Source organism: Pavona decussata, unplaced genomic scaffold (genome assembly GCF_977016875.1).
Source record: "Pavona decussata unplaced genomic scaffold, jaPavDecu1.1 SCAFFOLD_602, whole genome shotgun sequence".
In the NCBI taxonomy this organism is placed as follows: Eukaryota; Metazoa; Cnidaria; class Anthozoa; order Scleractinia; family Agariciidae; genus Pavona; species Pavona decussata.
In genome coordinates, this window is record NW_028145860.1 from 918,673 (window position 1) to 933,077 (window position 14,405).

Consider the following 14,405-nt stretch of genomic DNA (forward strand, 5'->3'; position numbering starts at 1 on the left):
GTGTATCCAAGTGAAAGAAAAGAATGCAAAATTCACTGTCATGGGTTCACGTTCTACACAGAATCTTGAATTTGCTCATTTCACGTTGTTCAGTTTTGCATTGGATGGCAAAGAAATGTATCAAAATGTACTACATTGCACGCACGTACAAAGTGATTGTTCTCCCCCACTGGGTCTATTGTTTTGTGGCGTTGCCCTTGCCGTCCTCGTTGTTTAAGTTCCCCTTTCAATACGTGATGTCGGATGAAAGCCTTAAACCCAGCGACAAGACCGTCAGGTGAATGATACAGGTTTCTTATGAATACCGTCTTACCTCGCTTAAGCATCCTCCTTTGAACAACCCCCCCCTTAACTATGTGACTTGAAAACAGAAACAACCACCAGCCCCTCCCCCAATGGAAAGTGAGACAACATTCGAATGGATTACAACTACCCTCACCAGCACTGGGTCCTGTCTCGAAAGCTTGATGCTTCAATCCGACATCCAAGTAACCCTGATGCCTTATTTTCGCAGTGATCACAATTTGTTTCAACGTGAGTTGAGTTATGCGCATAAAATCAAGAAAATGAAGAACTGATAATTAGCCAAAATGGAACTGTGAGAATGTATACTACCACTGACTGTAATGAGGTAGAATCCAAAAATTTTATTTATATTGCCAGAAAACTGCATACTTTCACTTTTCAAGCTCTATAAATGTCGGCTCATGTTTTTCTCTGGCGGTTTGTCGTCATATTTGTATCTTTTCTCAGTCAGTAAATTCGCTCTTTTTGTTCGATTCTGTTCTGTTTTGTTGTCATTTTTTCCTAAGGTGTCTTTGTCGTTTATGTATCTGTTACGTTTCAGTTCTTAGCCGCACGGTATAATCTGTACTGTCATCAGTCGCTTTTCTTTCTCGTTAGCTTTTTTCTTTAGTTTAGTTCTTGCTTTGTCTGCTCCCTAAAGCTTTACAGTTTTCCTCTTGTCATGTTTTGCTGTTGATTCCCTAAAGTTTTTAACGGTTGTCTGTCGTGTTTTCTTCTTATTTCTTTTTAGACGTGTCCTCGTTTTTCTACCATTGTTTTTGACCTATTCAATCTTATTCCTCCTCTATTTTTCTCTCATCTTTCCTGTCACATTTGTCTATTTTCTTAACATTTTGAAAACATTGCTTTCATTTCAAATTCTTACTTTCCTCGTCTTCGTTTGTTTGTTTACTATCATGTTTGTTTTGTTTCTCTGTAGTTTTTCCTTTGTTCTGTCCGTTTTTGCTATCTATTTTCCTAACATGTTGTAAATATTGCTTTCCTTTTTTGCTTTCTTTTTCCCCTTGATTATTTCTGTTCTGTTTGTCTTGTTTCTCTATAGTTTTTCTTTTTTCCCAAGTGCCATCTTTTTTTCAGCACAGTTTCTTTTTACTCAATTTTCTTCCACTTTGTTGTTGTTTTTATAATAGTTCTCCTGTCGTTTTCTAGAGAGCGTATCACTCCCTTCTTGTCACGTTCTACTATTGTCTCTCTAAAGTTTTCTCCCTTTTTCCATTTCTAATTTTATTCTCAGTATTTTTTAGTGTTCTTTTTTTTTTCTCTTCTTTCCTTATAGTTTTGCTCTCGTTTCTGTCATGTTTTGTTCTCAGTATATTTTAGTATTCTGTTCCTTCATAGTCGTATCTCTCTTCTTTTCCTGTTCTTGTTTTTCTGTCTTTTTTGTCCTTGTCATTCCATAGTTTTGTTTTTTAATTAAAAGTTTTCCTGTCACGCTATACTTTTGGCCTAAGGTTTCTTTGACAATCTTTCGATGGCTTTGTTTCTTTAGTATTCTCCTCTGCACATCCTTGTATTGCTGTCTCTTAAGACCATAGATTTTGCTTTCTTTTTCTATTCTCTACAGTTTTTCCCGAGCCACTTTCATTTTATCATCTGTTGCTCTTGGAACTCTGTAGTTTTCATTTTATTTGTCAAATTTCTTAGTAGTTTAATTCACTTTTCTTTTTCATGTTTAAATCGTGTCTCTACGATCGTCTTTCCCTCTTACTGTCTTCTATCGTTTCTCTATACTTCTCTTTTTTTTTCTTTATTTTTCTTCTGGTATACAAGTACTATTTCTCCATTATTTTGCTATTGTTTTTCTGCTGTCCTTTTTCCTGTCCTATTTCTCGTGTTCCAAGGTTTATCAGTTGTTTCTCTCACACTCTGTTGTACCGGTTTGCTCTTGTTTGTAGTTAATCAGTCATCTGTCACCTGTCATCGTTTCGGTCTAGTCTTGTTCTCGATTTTGTCAATGGGCATGATTTTTTGTCGTTTGCTTTGTCATTACACCCCTGTCCATACGGTTTTCCTATTTTTGTCGTTTGCCTGCCATCAATGATCAACATTTCTGCTTATCGCAAATTTCTTACTTTTCCATCGCGAAAATAAAAGGCATCAGGGTGACTATGAATAACGTTACATCTATTGCGAAAGATTTTCTTATAAAAAGGTCTGACTGGGCTCTAGCTATTCTCTGAGATGGGACTCTTTCTTTCCCTTAATAGCTAAGAAATTTCTTCTTTGTTTCAATGATAAGAATCAAATGTTGCGTTACCCTTTCACTCCCAGAGGATGAACTCTCTTAGAGCACGTGAATGCTAAAAAATGAAGCTGCTGAGGAGTACACATACTTTCCTGTGGTGCTGTACAAGGTGGTTCAAAGTGTTGAGTCCGTGGAAGAAATCCCTGAAGTGTGGCCATTGAAATCAAAGCTACTGAGCAGTACTTTCCCGTTTGCTGATTATTACGCTGTACAAGTTGGTTCTTACTTTTCAGTCTGTGGATCAAATCCTAAAGTGCGACTATTCAAATGACAGCTACTGAGCAGTAGTGTGCAGTGTGCATGCGTGTTATGCTGTACAAGGTGGTTCTAACTTTTGAGTCTGTCGATGAAATCCTAAAGTGTGACCATTCAAATCAAAGCTACTAAGCAGTACTTTCCTGTGGTGCTGTTTATTATGCTGTACAAGATGGCTCAAAGTTTTGAGTCCACGGAAGAAATCCTCAAGTGTGGCCACTGAAATCAAAGCTACTGAGCAGTACTTTCCTGTGGTGCTGTTTATTATGCTGTACAAGGTGGCTCAAAGTTTTGAGTCCATGGAAGAAATCCTCAAGTGTGGCCACTGAAATCAAAGTTACTGAGCAGTACTTTCCTGTTTGCTGATTGTTCTTACATTTCAGTCTGTGGACCAAATCCTAAAGTGTGACTTTTCAAATGAAAGCTACTGAACAGTACCTCCAAGTATGCATGCGTGTTATGCTGTACAAGGTGATTCTAACATTTGAGTCTGTGGATGAAATCCTAAAGTGTGACCATTCTAATGAAAGCTACTGAGTAGTACTTTCCTGTGGTACTGTTTATTATGCTGTACAAGGTGGTTCTAACTGTTGAGTCTGTGGAAGAAATCCTCGAGTGTAACCATTCAAATGAAAGTTACTGAGCAGTACTTTCCTGTGGTGCTGTTTATTATGCTGTGCAAGGTGGTTCAAAGTTTCGAGTCTGTGGATGAAATCCTAAAGTGTGACCATTCAAATCAAAGCTACTGAGCAGTACTCTCCTTTGGTGCTGTTTCTACAAGTTGGTACAAGTTGGTTTTGAACATGAAGTCTGTGGATGAGATCCTAAAGTGTGGCAGGAGCCTACTAAATTGGTGGAAAATGATTCTAATGATTCCTACTTTTGCAAATGCGAATGAAACCCTAAAGTACAGCCATTCAAATGAAATCTGTGGAGTAGTACTTCTCTTTGTCTTCTCCCGGAGTGAAGAGGTAAACTTAAGGCTGAGAAATAAATTGAATTTTGCATGCATAATATCCAAGAATTGAGCACAAGCACTCTCAGTCAGACCTTCGTATAAATGAAACTATGGGGACCATGGCCTTTAAGTGTTCAAAGCGCAATCATGTTAATCCAGAATAAGTTCCAATTTTTAATTCAGGATTTAGCATCTCCTGTATTTATTTTTGGAATCAGCGCTTTATCTTAACCTGAAACATTGGGAATTGTACAACGCCGGCTTAATTTTTTTATTTTGAAATACTTCTTCTGACCTTTTTTGGCAGGTGAAACCAAAGCCATTTTCTGGATTAACTTTGAATCAGGGCTTCAAACAATTGAGCCATCAATTTTAAGTATGTAAATTAAAGTTTTAAGGAATTAAACCTTAGGGCCAACTGATTCGTGGAGTCCTTCGTCCGCTATCTACAGTCCAATCCACTCTGTTTACTGATATTGTTGCTGCCTCTTGACTTGTGAATAAAACTTGCAACTAAAATCCAAGACAGAGAAATCTATTAATATAATAAAACTAAGCACTGTAGATTTTCTAAAAATAAATAACGACCTTGTAGTTTAAAAGTAACATAGACGCTGTGAAAATTTAAAATGCACTGGTTCAAAAGTTTCAGTTATATTTGCATGACAATGTGCACGGGAATGAAATTACATGTATAAACTCGGCTAAAACTTCTAACAGTTGATTTTATAAAAATATCTAAAAAGTAATTTGATGCTCATGATCACTCAATCAAGAAGCTAATATCTTACCTTTCTAATAGACCTTTCTCCCAAAGTTGCATCTCTGTTTCCAAATTTAGCCGTTCTGTGCGTGGTATCTGCATGAAAGGAAACAATAGTAACATATTGAGAAATAGATCGGGGATTTAAGCCAATCTAAATGGAAAAATAGTTTGAATGAGTGATAACTACGGTTATTTATTAATGTCTTAAGGAAAAATTATAGTAGCATGTAAAAATGTTTACTCCCCCACCCCCTTCCCCCTGGAAAATCTCTCTTCCTCTTATTCATTTGGATTCTCTGATGTGATCGAGCAAAGAGGGGAGGGGTGGGAGGAGCTCTATTTATTTATTCATTTATTTATTTAATTTTTAATCTATAGAGTTCTGCTATTTATTTTGTAACTCTATAGGTTTCCTCTTATTTGTCAAATGTGTTTCTAGTTAAGTTCACTGTTCTTTTTCATATTTCTCATGTCTCTGCGATCGTTTTTTCATCTTTGTCTCTCTATCGCTTCTTTATTTAGTTTTCCTTTTTTTCTGTTGTTTTCCACTGGTATGTTGGTATCGTTTCGCCATTATTTTACTATTGTTTTTTCTGCTGTTTTTTTCCCATCCTATTTCTCATGTTCCAAGGTTTATCAGTTGTTTCTCTCACACTCTGTTGTACCAGTTTGCTCTTGTTTGTAGTTAGTCAGTCAACTGTCACCTGTCATCATTTTGGCCTAGACTTATTTCTCAGTTTTGTCGGGACATAATTTTTTCGTTGTTTGTTTTGCCATTACCCCCCTGACCCTATGGTTTTCCAAAGGGTCAGGGGGTCCATCATGTCTGTCCTTTGCCTTTCATCAATTATAATTTTTTCGACGGTTCTGCTTATCGCAAAATTCTTACTCATCACAAAATTAGTGAAAATTAAACCATCACGAAAATAAAAGGCATCAGGGTAAATATGAATAGCATTACATCTTAGCATTACACCAGGCTTAAAATATTACATCACATATATGCCACTCATTGACATTCCAATCCTAGCAGTATGCAGGATGTTTATCCCATGAACCTAGTTTAATGGCCTTAGCTCCCACGAGTCTCCTGTAGCTCAGTGGTAGAGCATCCGAACTGGTAATCGGAAGGTCTTAGGTTCGACTCCTGATAGGAGCACTCGGCATTTCTTCTTCAGAGTTTGCCTGTGTCATTACGGAATCATGCACCATTCTCATCAGCATTACATCTATCATGAATTGTCTTCTTATAAGGTCTGATTGGGCTCTAACAATTATCTGAGAAAGCTGGACACATTCTTTTTCTGATAGCATAAAAACTTACAGCTTCTGTATCAATGTTCTTCAGGGGCACAGCTTCTGGGTAGCCGGTGGCGAATTCAACGAGAGTGAGGATGTAACAGTGTCCATCCTCCCTAGGGAGGCTTATCAGTCCCAGAAGATCAATGGCCGCTCTTTTAAATGGCTTGTCAATCAACAGCATTTTCTCCAATGGCACTTTAGGGACTGATCCCTTGTTTACTGCATTATGAAAAACATCACAGGACTTGCAGGACTGCATCACTTCTCCCTGGACACCTGGCCTGAGTAGAACACACTCTGGATCTTGTCAGCAGTCTTCTTTATGCCCATATGACCACCCATTATACACTTACATGTACATCCATGAGCCACTTCCATAATTTGCTTTCATAGTGGAGCTGGAACCATAACTTGTCTCACTGGTTTGCCACTGTTCACATGGGGGTGCTAATAAATGCGGTACATCACTCCACTCTTAACTTCAAAGGCAACTTTCTTTCTGCCCTTTAACCAATGTGTCTTTTCAGACCCAGTACTTTTTCAAACTTTCCTCTTTACTCTGCATTTGGATAAGCTTAGCTTTGTCCACGATGGCACTTTCTGAAGTGCTGCCTACTTTAAGTGAGGTATGCTGCCCTTCTTTCTTGGCTTGATTTCCAGTAGTCACTGCACAGGCTAATCCTGCCAGCTTGGATCTGGGTTATCCACAGGCCTGGCACCTTGGACATTATCAATGATCAAATCATAGATTGTATCAGGGAGGCACTGTACTTCCACTTTACCAGAGGAGTAAGGTCTATCCACTGAAACTCTTGTGATTGGTACACTGCACCTTTCTTACTGTATTGTTGATGAGCAGCATGCAGTTAAAATCACCAGTGTACGAGTCTTCAGACACAAGTTGGCCTTTTTATTTACAATGCCACTGCAACTGGTGTCTCTAATTACATCAACAGCCTTGTCACAGACTCTGCCTTTCCCTACTGGCATCTTGCTCTTGCTCATTGAGCAAAGACAAGGGCTGAACACATGCACTACTCAGAAATGGGATTTTCTTTCTACAGACTAAAAGAAGCTGATCACCTTGTATGCATGATTGCATCTCTTCTGGTTTTGCTTGTATCAGGGGCGACTGAACCAAACACCCGGCTCTAACTTGATCACATGGCACAGGGTACCCACTTTTGCTTTGCCATCCTGACCTCAGTCAACTGGTTCTACAGTTACATGCTTCATGACCTGGCTTACCACACAAAAAACATTTCCTCACAGTAGGGCAGTTCGTAGCCCTACAAATTGTGTGTCGTTGGCCATTACACTTGTGACAGTGAAGCAGTGTACTGTTGCTCACAAACTCCCTATTTTCTTCCTTCTCAAGCTCCGCTGCACAGTTAAGGGCCCTTCCCAGTAATTAAAGAAGTTGGTGTCATTTTTTTTTTAAAACAGTTCAAGTTCTTTCTAAAAACATTATCAGCCCTTCATCAATCTACTTATCTCTGAAGATACATGCACACTTTTTGTATTTCTGTAGGCCGAGTTCAAATGCACTATGCAGTTACCGGTATTCAGTTATGTTAAAGCATTTAAAATACACGCTTTCAGTCGTTTATCTACTTCAAATTGTCTCATGGTGCTTTTTTTCCTTTTTTGTTGTTGTTGTTGTATTGTGTATACCTAATAATTCACTTCCCAGCCATTTATTTTGAATTAAAAAGAGTTGAAAAAAATTCTTAGATAATAGGATTTTGAACAAAATAGTAACGCTTTCAGTCATCTATATGCTAAAAATTGTCTCATGGTATTAAAAATATCAGACTGTAAAAACGTTTTCCTAAATATATCTGCATGTCTGCCATAGTTGGTATCTTGATTGAAGGTTCCTAATATGCCAACTTTTGAATGCATGAAATTGTATTTTCTATTTTTAAAATATTTGTAATTTTTAAAGCATTAGTTGTTTTTTCTCAATATCAGGGCCCCACTGAATATCACTTTCGTGATGTGAGCTCCCTGTATAAAGATTTTTGAAGCAATTTCAGGAGACAGACTTTTTATCTCGGTGTATTCAGCCTCCTTGTTTTGTTGTTGTTGTTGCTGTTGCTTTGTGTTGCCTAATAGTTCACTTAGAGTTAAAAATAATAATAAACATTTCTAGATAATAGGAGTTGAACAAACTTTAACCAAATGAGGTTGGACATGCCTTAGTTCTGTTTTTGTTTTGCAGGACATATTTCATTTAAAACAGCTGGCCCCAGTTGTTCAAAGGGCAGATAACTTTATCCAGTGGATAAGTCACTATCCAGTGGAGCAAATGTACTCCAAACGACACTTCTGGCAAGTTTTCCACACAATCCCATACTTAAATTAGACATAAGCTTCTACTCTATACATAAATTATAGGGCTATAGGGAAATTGTTGCACAGATTTATTCGCCGCATAGTAAACTATCCAGTGGATAAAATTATCTGCTCTTTGAACAACCGGGGCCTGATGGGAAAAAAACATGTTGACCTTATATAAGCAAGGGCTTGAACCTCAAAGTGATGACATGTTCAAAGCAATGTTGCCCAAATTAATGTCTCAAGAGCCATATCACATTCCAGGGCTGTCATTAAGAGGCGGGGGCCGGGGATTTCCCCCGGTTACTAGAAACGTGGCCCCCGGCTATTTTCATAGGAAAATTGAAGAAAAATAGAACCAAAAGAAATTTCTAGCTGTTTGATTCCCTGCCTACTTGTTGTATTTATCCAGCAACATGAAATCTTAGTGACAGCCCTACATTCTAATACAAATAACTAATAAAAAACTCACACAGCTTACAAGTATATGTAATTCTACTGTGTACAATAGTTTGTTGTCAAAATACTATTTAATAATAATAAAGAAATGCTTGTTGGTCTCACACTGCAAAATTAGTGTATTTTTGGTTAGTTTTTCGTTAAAAAATCTTCATTTGAAGGTTCTAAATGATTTCAAAATCAATTGTAAAATTCAAGCAACACATTTGAGCCACAGAAAAATACATAATTTTTCTACATGTATTATCACAATCTGAAATGGTATTGAAATATTTGGAGTAATTTGACTGGAGAAAGCGAATAACGACTGAAACTTGACCAAGATTCAGCCTTCTTATCTAACACCGGTTACGGTTCCAAAACTTACGTGAATATTCAAAAGAATTCTTACCCTAACCACTTGCAATTTAACAGAAAAATCAGTGGAGGCATTTTAAAGATATCTCGATTTATGCAAAGAAGGAATTTTTTCATTCATCTGCACTTTATTTTAACTGTTTCCAAACATAAATATCTTAAAATAGGGGACACCCCTGAAGTTAAATACACATTTAGAATATTTTTCTATGAGGAAAGAGCTTTTAACAGAAAAGACAAAGTGTCAAGTTTTATTTTGCCAGAGATATTGGTAAAAAATGCGGCAATAAACAAAATCACCCGTAACAATTGATTCATTACTCTTACAGTTTTGTTTCTAATTTCGCCTTCAAGTTGTCTAGATTGAGTAGTTTAAATCCCTAAAGTTTCATCATAAAGTGTGTGACTAGATTTCGAGATAATGGACAATGTTTAAAATGAGAGGCTATTTGCTACCGTTGTTATGGTAATAGTTGTTGCTTGGAAACCGATGAGAAAATTAACTTTGATCATATGTTGGAATCATACGTAGTATGACGGAGATCAAAGTTTATCTTCCGTGCGAGATTGTAATTTCAAAACTTCCACCCTAAGTCCAGGAAAACTGCTGCAAGCCTCCTTAAAATGGATGTTGGAAAATTACATACTTTGCTCTAAAACAGCACTGGGCAGCACAAACCCAAAAATTCCGAGGAGTACCCCCCCACGGGACTTCTCATGCATTGTATCTTCCCCGCACAACCCCGCGAAATTCAAACTTGGCGACAAACAAATTTCACCTAATTTGAAATATTTCTACAATTTTAATCCAGGATTTAATTAATCAAAACTCTGTCATTACGTAAAATTTTTACTCGTAAATAACTAAAATAAGGTATCCGTTGTTCCATTTAAGAAGGCTCACCTTCGCGACGTTTTCGGTTTTCCCGGTGAAGCAAGAGTGGTCACATTCAAATGCTTAGTTCACTGCAAACACCTGAAAATGATAAATACAGTTTCTTTATCACATGTTAAATGCGCTTAAAACTTTAACCACAATTAAAACGTAGTAAAAATGCAAAATTTTTCAACAAAAATACCTTCAAATTCCGCGAGACGAGAAAGCTGAGTTTGGGGGCTGCAAAGCGTCTTGGGTAAAAACAATTTGACACGTGACGGCACACGTGACGAAACTCGTTCCCAAGCCTGGCATCAAAATCAGATTAAAATTTGCAGACAAAATCGGTTTCTCTGCCAACAAATCTGAAAATAAACCTCACCAGAGTTACAATGAGAGAAAATAACGGCTCCAAACGTAAACACTGATTGTAAGAGCTCGTGGTTTCATCATCTCTATCGCCCCATGTAACGGAATCCGGAATCCGGAATCCACAGAAATTTTCACGTTGGAATCCGGAATCCAGGACATTTTTTATGTTGGAATCCGGAATCCAGTGAGCTGGAATCCGGAATCCACTAAAGTTTTGGAATCCGGAATCTACTTGTGTCGGAATCCACTTGTGTCGAATTGTTTTGGTAGATTCTTCTATTTTTCTACCCAGTCACCTTTTAGCGGTCCACCTCTGACTCTTCTACACTTACGACACTCGAAACACGTGTTCGAACTTGTCCACGCAGGACACACCCCTCCCCGGGGGGAGGATATTTTTCTCATGACGTCAGCTTCAAAGCATATGCGACAAAAAAAAAATGCTCGAAGATTCGCTCATTGACGCTTTCGAGTGCTTGCATCGGAAGTTTTTTTTGAAGTGTATCAAGTCGAATCGCGGTGGTTTTTAACTTCACTTCGGTTATGGGAAAGCACAAATCAAAGGAAGACAGGTAAGTTTACAGAAGTTCAGCTTTAAGATATTTCGAGATATTGTTTATATGATTGATTGAGGCTGTAATAAGAAATATATGTCGGATAAGTGAAGACAAAAAGAATCCGGAAAGAAAATCCGTTCTCAAATCGAAATTAAAGTGACTTCTCGATCGATCTCGAGTCTGATTCTTGAGAGTATTTATTACAACAGAGCAAAAAGTAGTTGAAGCCGAAAGTAGAAGTAAAATGAAACTTCAGAAGCTTGAATGACTTGTTGATACTTAAATTTCTCGACATTTCTGCAGAAGAAACTTTGTTGACTTTAAGAAAAACTCTAGGGAACAGTTTTCTGTAGTTTGGGGCTCCATTTTTCATTTTGATCCGTTGATATACGACTTTAAATCAGAAAAGTGAATCGTCGAAAAGGCAGATTAATTAAAAACTATTTCATTTTTATGGGCTTTTCGTTTTACTGTTTTTCTCGATGTTTTCTTTCTTAAGAGTCCAAAAACTCAAAGCGCTAAGCGATCTAAGGTCTTTGACATGCTCGGAAAAACAATGGTCGGTAAAACTCAAGTAAAACTGATGGTTAAAGAACAAGTATGTACGGTGCTTTGTTTGAATTACTAGTAGAATAAAACACCATTTTGACTCTTTACAAGTAAACGTTTCGACGCAAAGAAATAATTGAATGTAAACTGTTAATTCTAGCTCAGAGTTCAGTTAGAGCAGTTAGCCATGATAGAGTCATGATAGCTAACTTTCGATAACTTAATGATCACGAATAATCTAAATTTAATAATTCGACGCAACATTGTCTACAATTACCCTTTTTATAGTCTTAGACGGGTCAAATAATTGCATTTTACTCTCTTATCAAATGCTGGAAAACATACTGCGTTTCCAAGTATTGACAAGTGGTTCTAAGTATCTGGCAGTAACACATTTCGACACATTTTGAACATGATAATTATATAATGAAGGTGAGGAGAGAGAAGGGAAGGGGAGGAGGGGAGAGTGGTGTATCATAAAGTGACAACCAGAATGAATGAATGAATGAATGAGCTAATGAACTTTATAAATGTGTCGGGAGGAGTGTAGCCGAGGGTAAAAACCCTCTACTAATAGCCCACTTTGGTAGCGACAGTTAAGCCGCGGCCACACGAGCGATTTTTTGGTCGCGCAGGTGATGCGATTTTTTCAAATTTTGTCGCGTCGCCAGCGCGAGAGGGTGGCTACACGAGTGACAAATTCTAGCGAGTTTGGCGACAAATTGAAAGCCGCGTGAATCGCATACTTCAAGAGACCTGGCGCTATAAACAGACCGACTTTTGGACCGTCCGAAGCGAAGATATTGTTTTTCGCCTTTTTGCATTTTCTTCTTGACGATAAAAAGCAAACGAAGGAAAAAGAAAATTAAGAAAAGGTCAGGGTGGTTCCGTTCGTGGCTCGCTAAGAGAAAGGAACAAGGATTTTACCGTCAACTTCTGGCGGAAATTTCAGTCGTTGATATCCCGGCGCTTCCCGAGCTATTGCGGATGACGAGGCTTAGTTGCAGGGTGGCTACACGGGCGCTATCTCTACGATTTTGTCGCGAAAATTTCAATTCTGGCGACTTTTTTCTTGCGATTTTTTCACCTGTCGCGTTTCAAGTTCGAGGGTGGCTACACGTGCGATTTTCATCTCGCGCTGGCGACGCGACAAAATTTGAAAAAATCGCATCACCTGCGCGAGCAAAAAATCGCTCGTGTGGCCACGGCTTTATACAAGTCTCATGTACGGGATGGAAGAGGTAAAGCGCCCTCCTTATGCCTAGTTTTGTGACTTTTGACTAGGGACATAAGCGGAAGCGAAAGCATACGATTTTAAGTCAGTGAAAACAGGCCCAAAATACACACCTATAGTTAAGCATGATGCTTTGAACAGCCACCTTTTAATAAATGCATGTGACGGCTTGCGCGAAAGAGACCAAGAAGGATTGTTATATTATTAGATGTGTCGAGTAATAGTCCTTTCTGGTTATGCTTTGCATATGTGGCTTTCCCTAGCATAAGAGGAACATAATCATAATAGGAAGCATAACAAAAAGGGAAATTTTGGATTTTTTACACTTATGCTTATATGCCCGCTTTGACAATGACATAGCAATGTTATGCATATACTTGTGCATATTTCGCTAGTGAAACGAACCAGGCTTTAATATAATAAGCAACCATTGGCAACCATGTTTAATGAAAGTCTCAAAGGCAAAACCTTTTCAAAAGGCGCCGCTCATGTAACGCTCAAGTGGACGATGGGTAGAACTTTTTAAATTTAGTTAACGCACTTCCTAAGAATCAAATGACAAAAGCTTTCTCATTTTTGTGACGTGCATTAATTTCTAAGGGAAATCATTTTCCTAATAAACTAAGGGAACGAACGTTTAGATTTATAGCTTGTGCATCATTTAAACTTTCCATTGATGCCACTGATTTATGCAGAAAGTTACGTAATATATTGTAACTAAGTTTGAACAATAGCCGGCAATATTTGCTGTTCGGTATTTGTTGATCTGCATGTAAACGGTATAGGAATTGCCACTAAATACTACATGTGACGTTGTTCGATATTTTTTGATCATTTAAATGGTATATAGGAATTGCCAGAATAATACATGTGACGTTGTTCGATATTTGTTGATCATGTAAATGGTATATAGGAATTGCAGAATGGCGTTTTCAAAATGTTTTGTTCTATGAGAGGGTATCGATGTTTTTTTCCCAACGGAATCATGACTTATTGTTCCACTACAATATGGGATAAAGGTATGTGTTTTGTTTAAATTATTACACTAGAACTGAAAATACGAGTAGAACCAAGGACGCCGTAATCTGGATTCCAAATTATTGGAATCCGGAATCCAGAGGGTTGGAATCCGGAATCCAGTGAATCCAGAGGGTTGGGATCCGGAATCCAGAGGGATGGAATCCGGAATCCAATACCTCTGTGGATTCCGTTACATGGGGCGAATCTCTAGGGTCGATTCATCGTTCCTGTGGAAGTTTAGTCTTCTGTCTGTACATTATACTGCTTCATCTGTGAACGCCTTCATACGTTTCAAAAAATATGAAGAAAAACCTGTTTTAACAACACCAGGTTTCAATGTATGTAACTAGTGTCAAGCGCGGGAAAGCGCATGCGACCAAGGCGGATTTATTTTGGATTTGCTTCCCATTGGTTGAGAAAATGGCGCGGCGAACTTGGCCAACCAATCACAGAGCCTGAGTGTAGTAAAGCAAAACAAACCAAACTCGAGTCAGGTCAAGTGTTCAATGATGGTTGCCCTCAATCTCCTTCCCAGGTGTCTTGGCGCGCGCAAACTGAATGTGAGGTCAGCCACTGAGATTTATGGGAAGTGCGATCGGTCCAACGTGTCCGGGAACAAAGCTTGGATAATCCTGAAGTGAGCCTTTAGAGAAACAGAGCAAAATGCTACAGACGGTGATCCCGTTCTGTTGGTTCTCGTCCCCGCTCCGAGGATTTTTCTCCGGGTACTCCGGTTTTCCTCCCTCCACCAAAAACCAGCATTCCCAAATTCACATTTGATCTAGAAACAGAGGGTAAAAGAACCACT

General features: G+C 38.3%; 1 long non-coding RNA gene across 2 annotated transcripts; it reads right to left on the reverse strand.

Moving 5' to 3' along the window:
* Positions 1-1,860: 1,860 nt before the first annotated feature.
* LOC146449234 (uncharacterized) lies at positions 1,861-10,092 on the reverse strand. Of its 2 annotated transcripts, XR_014860632.1 has the most exons (4): positions 10,068-10,092; positions 9,893-9,964; positions 4,556-4,623; positions 1,861-4,277 (listed from the first exon to the last, which is right to left on the reverse strand). It is a non-coding gene; the product is annotated as an uncharacterized LOC146449234 (long non-coding RNA). The 2 variants fall into 2 exon arrangements; XR_014860631.1 differs by lacking the exon at positions 10,068-10,092 and having other exon boundaries at positions 9,893-10,056.
* Between the last annotated feature and the right edge of the window lie 4,313 nt (positions 10,093-14,405).